The sequence below is a fragment of the Dermacentor variabilis genome, unplaced genomic scaffold, assembly GCF_050947875.1.
Source record: "Dermacentor variabilis isolate Ectoservices unplaced genomic scaffold, ASM5094787v1 scaffold_13, whole genome shotgun sequence".
NCBI classification, from domain to species: domain Eukaryota; kingdom Metazoa; phylum Arthropoda; class Arachnida; order Ixodida; family Ixodidae; genus Dermacentor; species Dermacentor variabilis.
Window position 1 is genome coordinate 21,285,486 of NW_027460291.1, and position 11,979 is coordinate 21,297,464.

Consider the following 11,979-nt stretch of genomic DNA (forward strand, 5'->3'; position numbering starts at 1 on the left):
CGTCCACGCGAAACAAACTGCATCATACGCTTAAGATGCTTTTTGCAAACTGCATCACAGACCGGGATGCGACGAACGTACCTCCGAAGCATTCCAAGAAGAACCGAAATTAATTACAGTTATCTTAGGGGTCAGAAAAAGCGCCAAGTATTGTCACCACAAGATTACGTACACGCGAAACTAACTGCATCATACGCTTAAGATGCTTTTTGCAAACTGCATCACAGATCGGGATGCGCTGAACGTACCTCCGAAGCATTCCAAGAAGAACCGAAATTAGTTACAGTTATCTTAGGGGTCAGAAAAAGCGCCAAGTATTGTCCCAGCAAGATTACGTACACGCAAAACTAACTGCGCCATACGCTTAAGATGCTTTTTGCAAACTGCATCACAGATCGGGATGCAACCAAGGTACCTCCGAAGCATTCCAAGAAGAACCGAAATTAATTACAGTTATCTTAGGGGTCAGAAAAAGCTCCAAGTATTGTCCCCACAAGATTACGTACACGCGAAACTAACTGCATCATACGCTTAAGATGCTTTTTGCAAACTGCATCACAGATCGGGATGCGCCGAACGTATCTCCGAAGCATTCCAACAAGAACCGAAATAATTACAGTTATTTTAGGGGTCAGAAAAAGCGCCAAGTATTGTCCCAGCAAGATTACGTACACGCAAAACTAACTGCGCCATACGCTTAAGATGCTTTTTGCAAACTGCATCACAGATCGGGATGCAACCAAGGTACCTCCGAAGCATTCCAAGAAGAACCGAAATTAATTACAGTTATCTTAGGGGTCAGAAAAAGCTCCAAGTATTGTCCCCACAAGATTACGTACACGCGAAACTAACAGCATCATACGCTTAAGATGCTTTTTGCAAACTGCATCACAGATCGGGATGCGACCAAGGTGCCTCCGAAGCATTCCAAGAAGAACCGAAATTAATTACAGTTATCTTAGGGGTCAGAAAAAGCGCCAAGTATTGTCCCCACAAGATTACGTACACGCGAAACTAACTGCGTCATACGCTTAAGATGCTTTTTACAAACTGCATCACAGATCGGGATGCGCCGAACGTATCTCCGAAGCATTCCAAAAAGAACCGAAATTAATTACAGTAATTTTAGGGGTCAGAAAAAGCGCCAAGTATTGTCCCAGCAAGATTACGTACACGCAAAACTAACTGCGCCATACGCTTAAGATGCTTTTTGCAAACTGCATCACAGATCTGGATGCGACCAAGGTACCTCCGAAGCATTCCAAGAAGAACCGAAATTAATTACAGCTATCTTAGGGGTCAGAAAAAGCGCCAAGTATTGTCCCCACAAGATTACGTACACGCGAAACTAATTGCATCATACGCTTAAGATGCTTTTTGCAAACTGCATCACAGATCGGGATGCGCTGAACGTATCTCCGAAGCATTCCAAAAAGAACCGAAATTAATTACAGTAATTTTAGGGGTCAGAAAAAGCGCCATGTATTGTCCCAGCAAGATTACGTACACGCGAAACTAACTGCGTCATACGCTTAAGATGCTTTTTGCAAACTGCATCACAGACCGGGATGCGACGAACGTACCTCCGAAGCATTCCAAAAAGAACCGAAATTAATTACAGTTATCTTAGGGGTCAGAAAAAGCGCCAAGTATTGTCCCAGCAAGATTACGTACACGCAAAACTAACTGCGCCATACGCTTAAGATGCTTTTTGCAAACTGCATCACAGATCGGGATGCGACCAAGGTACCTCCGAAGCATTCCAAGAAGAACCGAAATTAATTACAGTTATCTTAGGGGTCAGAAAAAGCGCCAAGTATTGTCCCCACAAGATTACGTACACGCGAAACTAACTGCGTCATACGCTTAAGATGCTTTCGCAAACTGCATCACAGATCGGGATGCGACGAACGTACCTCCGAAGTAATCCAAAAAGAACCGAAATACTTACAGTTATTTTAGGGGTCAGAAAAAGCGCCAAGTATTGTCCCAGCAAGATTGCCTAGCCGTGAAACTAACTGCATCATACGCTTAAGATGCTTTTTGCAAACTGCATCACAGATCGGGATGCGACGAACGTACCTCCGAAGCAATCCAAAAAGAACCTAAATACTTACAGTTATTTTAGGGGTCATAAAAAGCGCCAAGTATTGTCCCAGCAAGATTGCGTAGACGCGAAACTAACTGCGTCATACGCTTAAGATGCTTTTTGCAAACTGCATCACAGATCGGGATGCGACAAACGTACCTCCGAAGCATTCCAAGAAGAACCGAAATTAATTACAGTAATTTTAGGGGTCAGAAACAGCGCCAAGTATTGTCCCAGCAAGATTGCGTCGACGCGAAACTAACTGCATCATACGCTTAAGATGCTTTTTGCAAACTGCATCACAGATCGGGATGCGACGAATGTACCTCCGAAGCATTCCAAAAAGAACCGAAATTAATTACAGTAATTTTAGGGGTCAGAAAAAGCGCCATGTATATTCCCAGCAAGATTACGTACACGCGAAACTAACTGCGTCATACGCTTAAGATGCTTTTTGCAAACTGCATCACAGATCGGGATGCGACAAACGTACCTCCGAAGCATTCCAAGAAGAACCGAAATTAATTACAGTAATTTTAGGGGTCAGAAACAGCGCCAAGTATTGTCCCAGCAAGATTGCGTCTACGCGAAACTAACTGCATCATACGCTTAAGATGCTTTTTGCAAACTGCATCACAGATCGGGATGCGACGAACGTACCTCCGAAGCAATCCAAAAAGAACCTAAATACTTACAGTTATTTTAGGGGTCATAAAAAGCGCCAAGTATTGTCCCAGCAAGATTGCGTAGACGCGAAACTAACTGCGTCATACGCTTAAGATGCTTTTTGCAAACTGCATCACAGATCGGGATGCGACAAACGTACCTCCGAAGCATTCCAAGAAGAACCGAAATTAATTACAGTAATTTTAGGGGTCAGAAACAGCGCCAAGTATTGTCCCAGCAAGATTGCGTCGACGCGAAACTAACTGCATCATACGCTTAAGATGCTTTTTGCAAACTGCATCACAGATCGGGATGCGACGAACGTACCTCCGAAGCATTCCAAAAAGAACCGAAATAAATTACAGTAATTTTAGGGGTCAGAAACAGCGCCAAGTATTGTCCCAGCAAGATTGCGTAGACGCGAAACTAACTGCGTCATACGCTTAAGATGCTTTTTGCAAACTGCATCACAGATCGGGATGCGACAAACGTACCTCCGAAGCATTCGAAGAAGAACCGAATTTAATTACAGTAATTTTAGGGGTCAGAAACAGCGCCAAGTATTGTCCCAGCAAGATTGCGTCGACGCGAAACTAACTGCATCATACGCTTAAGATGCTTTTTGCAAACTGCATCACAGATCGGGATGCGCCGAACGTATCTCCGAAGCATTCCAAAAAGAACCGAAATTAATTACAGTAATTTTAGGGTTCAGAAACAGCGCCAAGTATTGTCCCAGCAAGATTGCGTAGACGCGAAACTAACTGCGTCATACGCTTAAGATGCTTTTTGCAAACTGCATCACAGATCGGGATGCGACGAACGTACCTCCGAAGCATTCCAAGAAGAACCGAAATTAATTACAGTAATTTTAGGGGTCAGAAACAGCGCCAAGTATTGTCCCAGCAAGATTGCGTCGACGCGAAACTAACTGCATCATACGCTTAAGATGCTTTTTGCAAACTGCATCACAGATCGGGATGCGACGAACGTACCTCCGAAGCATTCCAAGAAGAACCGAAATTAATTACAGTAATTTTAGGGGTCAGAAACAGCGCCAAGTATTGTCCCAGCAAGATTGCGTCGACGCGAAACTAACTGCATCATACGCTTAAGATGCTTTTTGCAAACTGCATCACAGATCGGGATGCGACGAACGTACCTCCGAAGCATTCCAAAAAGAACCGAAATAAATTACAGTAATTTTAGGGGTCAGAAACAGCGCCAAGTATTGTCCCAGCAAGATTGCGTAGACGCGAAACTAACTGCGTCATACGCTTAAGATGCTTTTTGCAAACTGCATCACAGATCGGGATGCGACAAACGTACCTCCGAAGCATTCCAAGAAGAACCGAATTTAATTACAGTAATTTTAGGGGTCAGAAACAGCGCCAAGTATTGTCCCAGCAAGATTGCGTCGACGCGAAACTAACTGCATCATACGCTTAAGATGCTTTTTGCAAACTGCATCACAGATCGGGATGCGCCGAACGTATCTGCGAAGCATTCCAAAAAGAACCGAAATTAATTACAGTAATTTTAGGGTTCAGAAACAGCGCCAAGTATTGTCCCAGCAAGATTGCGTAGACGCGAAACTAACTGCGTCATACGCTTAAGATGCTTTTTGCAAACTGCATCACAGATCGGGATGCGAAGAACGTACCTCCGAAGTATTCCAAGAAGAACCGAAATTAATTACAGTAATTTTAGGGGTCAGAAACAGCGCCAAGTATTGTCCCAGCAAGATTGCGTCGACGCGAAACTAACTGCATCATACGCTTAAGATGCTTTTTGCAAACTGCATCACAGATCGGGATGCGACGAACGTACCTCCGAAGCATTCCAAGAAGAACCGAAATTAATTACAGTAATTTTAGGGTTCAGAAACAGCGCCAAGTATTGTCCCAGCAAGATTGCGTAGACGCGAAACTAACTGCGTCATACGCTTGAGATGCTTTTTGCAAACTGCATCACAGATCGGGATGCCCCGAACGTATCTCGGAAGCATTCCAAAAAGAACCGAAATTAATTACAGTAATTTTAGGGTTCAGAAACAGCGCCAAGTATTGTCCCAGCAAGATTGCGTAGACGCGAAACTAACTGCGTCATACGCTTAAGATGCTTTTTGCAAACTGCATCACAGATCGGGATGCGACGAACGTACCTCCGAAGCAATCCAAAAAGAACCTAAATACTTACAGTTATTTTAGGGGTCAGAAAAAGCGCCAAGTATTGTCCCAGCAAGATTGCGTAGACGCGAAACTAACTGCGTCATACGCTTGAGATGCTTTTTGCAAACTGCATCACAGATCGGGATGCGACGAACGTACCTCCGAAGCATTCCAAGAAGAAACGAAATTAATTACAGTAATTTTAGGGGTCAGAAACAGCGCCAAGTATTGTCCCAGCAAGATTGCGTCGACGCGAAACTAACTGCATCATACGCTTAAGATGCTTTTTGCAAACTGCATCACAGATCGGGATGCGACGAACGTACCTCCGAAGCAATCCAAAAAGAACCTAAATACTCACAGTTATTTTAGGGGTCATAAAAAGCGCCAAGTATTGTCCCAGCAAGATTGCGTAGACGCGAAACTAACTGCGTCATACGCTTGAGATGCTTTTTGCAAACTGCATCACAGATCGGGATGCGACAAACGTACCTCCGAAGCATTCCAAGAAGAACCGAAATTAATTACAGTAATTTTAGGGGACAGAAACAGCGCCAAGTATTGTCCCAGCAAGATTGCGTCGACGCGAAACTAACTGCATCATACGCTTAAGATGCTTTTTGCAAACTGCATCACAGATCGGGATGCGACGAACGTACCTCCGAAGCAATCCAAAAAGAACCTAAATACTTACAGTTATTTTAGGGGTCAGAAAAAGCGCCAAGTATTGTCCCAGCAAGATTGCGTAGACGCGAAACTAACTGCGTCATACGCTTAAGATGCTTTTTGCAAACTGCATCACAGATCGGGATGCGACAAACGTACCTCCGAAGCATTCCAAGAAGAACCGAAATTAATTACAGTAATTTTAGGGGTCAGAAAAAGCGCCAAGTATTGTCCCAGCAAGATTGCGTAGTCGCGAAACTAACTGCGTCATACGCTTAAGATGCTTTTTGCAAACTGCATCACAGATCGGGATGCGACGAACGTACCTCCGAAGCATTCCAAGAAGAACCGAAATTAATTACAGTAATTTTAGGGGTCAGAAACAGCGCCAAGTATTGTCCCAGCAAGATTGCGTAGACGCGAAACTAACTGCGTCATACGCTTAAGATGCTTTTTGCAAACTGCATCACAGATCGGGATGCGACGAACGTACCTCCGAAGCAATCCAAAAAGAACCTAAATACTTACAGTTATTTTAGGGGTCAGAAAAAGCGCCAAGTATTGTCCCAGCAAGATTGCGTAGACGCGAAACTAACTGCGTCATACGCTTGAGATGCTTTTTGCAAACTGCATCACAGATCGGGATGCGACGAACGTACCTCCGAAGCATTCCAAGAAGAACCGAAAATAATTACAGTAATTTTAGGGGTCAGAAACAGCGCCAAGTATTGTCCCAGCAAGATTGCGTCGACGCGAAAATAACTGCATCATACGCTTAAGATGCTTTTTGCAAACTGCATCACAGATCGGGATGCGACGAACGTACCTCCGAAGCATTCCAAGAAGAACCGAAATTAATTACAGTAATTTTAGGGTTCAGAAAAAGCGCCAAGTATTGTCCCAGCAAGATTGCGTCGACGCGAAACTAACTGCGTCATACGCTTAAGATGCTTTTTGCAGACTGCATCACAGATCGGGATGCGACGAACGTACCTCCGAAGCATTCCAAGAAGAACCGAAATTAATTACAGTAATTTTAGGGGTCAGAAACAGCGCCAAGTATTGTCCCAGCAAGATTGCGTCGACGCGAAACTAACTGCATCATACGCTTAAGATGCTTTTTGCAAACTGCATCACAGATCGGGATGCGACGAACGTACCTCCGAAGCAATCCAAAAAGAACCTAAATACTTACAGTTATTTTAGGGGTCAGAAAAAGCGCCAACTATTGTCCCAGCAAGATTGCGTAGACGCGAAACTAACTGCGTCATACGCTTAAGATGCTTTTTGCAAACTGCATCACAGATCGGGATGCGACGAACGTACCTCCGAAGCATTCCAAGAAGAACCGAAATTAATTACAGTAATTTTAGTGTTCAGAAAAAGCGCCAAGTATTGTCCCAGCAAGATTGCGTCGACGCGAAACTAACTGCATCATATGCTTAAGATGCTTTTTGCAAACTGCATCACAGATCGGGATGCGACGAACGTACCTCCGAAGCATTCCAAGAAGAACCGAAATTAATTACAGTAATTTTAGGGTTCAGAAAAAGCGCCAAGTATTGTCCCAGCAAGATTGCGTCGACGCGAAACTAACTGCGTCATACGCTTAAGATGCTTTTTGCAAACTGCATCACAGATCGGGATGCGACGAACGTACCTCCGAAGCATTCCAAGAAGAACCGAAATTAATTACAGTAATTTTAGGGTTCAGAAACAGCGCCAAGTATTGTCCCAGCAAGATTGCGTCGACGCGAAACTAACTGCATCATACGCTTAAGATGCTTTTTGCAAACTGCATCACAGATCGGGATGCGACGAACGTACCTCCGAAGCATTCCAAGAAGAACCGAAATTAATTACAGTAATTTTAGGGGTCAGAAACCGCGCCAAGTATTGTCCCAGCAAGATTGCGTCGACGCGAAACTAACTGCATCATACGCTTAAGATGCTTTTTGCAAACTGCATCACAGATCGGGATGCGACGAACGTACCTCCGAAGCATTCCAAAAAGAACCGAAATTAATTACAGTAATTTTAGGGTTCAGAAAAAGCGCCAAGTATTGTCCCAGCAAGATTGCGTCGACGCGAAACTAACTGCATCATACGCTTAAGATGCTTTTTGCAAACTGCATCACAGATCGGGATGCGACGAACGTACCTCCGAAGCATTCCAAGAAGAACCGAAATTAATTACAGTAATTTTAGGGTTCAGAAAAAGCGCCAAGTATTGTCCCAGCAAGATTGCGTAGACGCGAAACTAACTGCGTCATACGCTTAAGATGCTTTTTGCAAACTGCATCACAGATCTGGATGCGACGAACGTACCTCCGAAGCAATCCAAAAAGAACCTAAATACTTACAGTTATTTTAGGGGTCATAAAAAGCGCCAAGTATTGTCCCAGCAAGATTGCGTAGACGCGAAACTAACTGCGTCATACGCTTAAGATGCTTTTTGCAAACTGCATCACAGATCGGGATGCGACAAACGTACCTCCGAAGCATTCCAAGAAGAACCGAAATTAATTACAGTAATTTTAGGGGTCAGAAACAGCGCCAAGTATTGTCCCAGCAAGATTGCGTCGACGCGAAACTAACTGCATCATACGCTTAAGATGCTTTTTGCAAACTGCATCACAGATCGGGATGCGACGAACGTACCTCCGAAGCATTCCAAAAAGAACCGAAATTAATTACAGTAATTTTAGGGGTCAGAAACAGCGCCAAGTATTGTCCCAGCAAGATTGCGTAGACGCGAAACTAACTGCGTCATACGCTTAAGATGCTTTTTGCAAACTGCATCACAGATCGGGATGCGACAAACGTACCTCCGAAGCATTCCAAGGAGAACCGAAATTAATTACAGTAATTTTAGGGGTCAGAAACAGCGCCAAGTATTGTCCCAGCAAGATTGCGTCGACGCGAAACTAACTGCATCATACGCTTAAGATGCTTTTTGCAAACTGCATCACAGATCGGGATGCGCCGAACGTATCTCCGAAGCATTCCAAAAAGAACCGAAATTAATTACAGTAATTTTAGGGTTCAGAAACAGCGCCAAGTATTGTCCCAGCAAGATTGCGTAGACGCGAAACTAACTGCGTCATACGCTTAAGATGCTTTTTGCAAACTGCATCACAGATCGGGATGCCCCGAACGTATCTCCGAAGCATTCCAAAAAGAACCGAAATTAATTACAGTAATTTTAGGGTTCAGAAACAGCGCCAAGTATTGTCCCAGCAAGATTGCGTAGACGCGAAACTAACTGCGTCATACGCTTAAGATGCTTTTTGCAAACTGCATCACAGATCGGGATGCGACGAACGTACCTCCGAAGCAATCCAAAAAGAACCTAAATACTTACAGTTATTTTAGGGGTCAGAAAAAGCGCCAAGTATTGTCCCAGCAAGATTGCGTAGACGCGAAACTAACTGCGTCATACGCTTGAGATGCTTTTTGCAAACTGCATCACAGATCGGGATGCGACGAACGTACCTCCGAAGCATTCCAAGAAGAAACGAAATTAATTACAGTAATTTTAGGGGTCAGAAACAGCGCCAAGTATTGTCCCAGCAAGATTGCGTCGACGCGAAACTAACTGCATCATACGCTTAAGATGCTTTTTGCAAACTGCATCACAGATCGGGATGCGACGAACGTACCTCCGAAGCAATCCAAAAAGAACCTAAATACTCACAGTTATTTTAGGGGTCATAAAAAGCGCCAAGTATTGTCCCAGCAAGATTGCGTAGACGCGAAACTAACTGCGTCATACGCTTGAGATGCTTTTTGCAAACTGCATCACAGATCGGGATGCGACAAACGTACCTCCGAAGCATTCCAAGAAGAACCGAAATTAATTACAGTAATTTTAGGGGTCAGAAACAGCGCCAAGTATTGTCCCAGCAAGATTGCGTCGACGCGAAACTAACTGCATCATACGCTTAAGATGCTTTTTGCAAACTGCATCACAGATCGGGATGCGACGAACGTACCTCCGAAGCAATCCAAAAAGAACCTAAATACTTACAGTTATTTTAGGGGTCAGAAAAAGCGCCAAGTATTGTCCCAGCAAGATTGCGTAGACGCGAAACTAACTGCGTCATACGCTTAAGATGCTTTTTGCAAACTGCATCACAGATCGGGATGCGACAAACGTACCTCCGAAGCATTCCAAGAAGAACCGAAATTAATTACAGTAATTTTAGGGGTCAGAAAAAGCGCCAAGTATTGTCCCAGCAAGATTGCGTAGTCGCGAAACTAACTGCGTCATACGCTTAAGATGCTTTTTGCAAACTGCATCACAGATCGGGATGCGACGAACGTACCTCCGAAGCATTCCAAGTAGAACCGAAATTAATTACAGTAATTTTAGGGGTCAGAAACAGCGCCAAGTATTGTCCCAGCAAGATTGCGTAGACGCGAAACTAACTGCGTCATACGCTTAAGATGCTTTTTGCAAACTGCATCACAGATCGGGATGCGACGAACGTACCTCCGAAGCAATCCAAAAAGAACCTAAATACTTACAGTTATTTTAGGGGTCAGAAAAAGCGCCAAGTATTGTCCCAGCAAGATTGCGTAGACGCGAAACTAACTGCGTCATACGCTTGAGATGCTTTTTGCAAACTGCATCACAGATCGGGATGCGACGAACGTACCTCCGAAGCATTCCAAGAAGAACCGAAATTAATTACAGTAATTTTAGGGGTCAGAAACAGCGCCAAGTATTGTCCCAGCAAGATTGCGTCGACGCGAAACTAACTGCATCATACGCTTAAGATGCTTTTTGCAAACTGCATCACAGATCGGGATGCGACGAACGTACCTCCGAAGCATTCCAAGAAGAACCGAAATTAATTACAGTAATTTTAGGGTTCAGAAAAAGCGCCAAGTATTGTCCCAGCAAGATTGCGTCGACGCGAAACTAACTGCGTCATACGCTTAAGATGCTTTTTGCAAACTGCATCACAGATCGGGATGCGACGAACGTACCTCCGAAGCATTCCAAGAAGAACCGAAATTAATTACAGTAATTTTAGGGGTCAGAAACAGCGCCAAGTATTGTCCCAGCAAGATTGCGTCGACGCGAAACTAACTGCATCATACGCTTAAGATGCTTTTTGCAAACTGCATCACAGATCGGGATGCGACGAACGTACCTCCGAAGCAATCCAAAAAGAACCTAAATACTTACAGTTATTTTAGGGGTCAGAAAAAGCGCCAAGTATTGTCCCAGCAAGATTGCGTAGACGCGAAACTAACTGCGTCATACGCTTAAGATGCTTTTTGCAAACTGCATCACAGATCGGGATGCGACGAACGTACCTCCGAAGCATTCCAAGAAGAACCGAAATTAATTACAGTAATTTTAGTGTTCAGAAAAAGCGCCAAGTATTGTCCCAGCAAGATTGCGTCGACGCGAACCTAACTGCATCATACGCTTAAGATGCTTTTTGCAAACTGCATCACAGATCGGGATGCGACGAACGTACCTCCGAAGCATTCCAAGAAGAACCGAAATTAATTACAGTAATTTTAGGGTTCAGAAAAAGCGCCAAGTATTGTCCCAGCAAGATTGCGTCGACGCGAAACTAACTGCATCATACGCTTAAGATGCTTTTTGCAAACTGCATCACAGATCGGGATGCGACGAACGTACCTCCGAAGCATTCCAAGAAGAACCGAAATTAATTGCAGTAATTTTAGGGGTCAGAAACAGCGCCAAGTATTGTCCCAGCAAGATTGCGTCGACGCGAAACTAACTGCATCATACGCTTAAGATGCTTTTTGCAAACTGCATCACAGATCGGGATGCGACGAACGTACCTCCGAAGCATTCCAAGTAGAACCGAAATTAATTACAGTAATTTTAGGGGTCAGAAACAGCGCCAAGTATTGTCCCAGCAAGATTGCGTAGACGCGAAACTAACTGCGTCATACGCTTAAGATGCTTTTTGCAAACTGCATCACAGATCGGGATGCGACGAACGTACCTCCGAAGCAATCCAAAAAGAACCTAAATACTTACAGTTATTTTAGGGGTCAGAAAAAGCGCCAAGTATTGTCCCAGCAAGATTGCGTAGACGCGAAACTAACTGCGTCATACGCTTGAGATGCTTTTTGCAAACTGCATCACAGATCGGGATGCGACGAACGTACCTCCGAAGCATTCCAAGAAGAACCGAAATTAATTACAGTAATTTTAGGGGTCAGAAACAGCGCCAAGTATTGTCCCAGCAAGATTGCGTCGACGCGAAACTAACTGCATCATACGCTTAAGATGCTTTTTGCAAACTGCATCACAGATCGGGATGCGACGAACGTACCTCCGAAGCATTCCAAGAAGAACCGAAATTAATTACAGTAATTTTAGGGTTCAGAAAA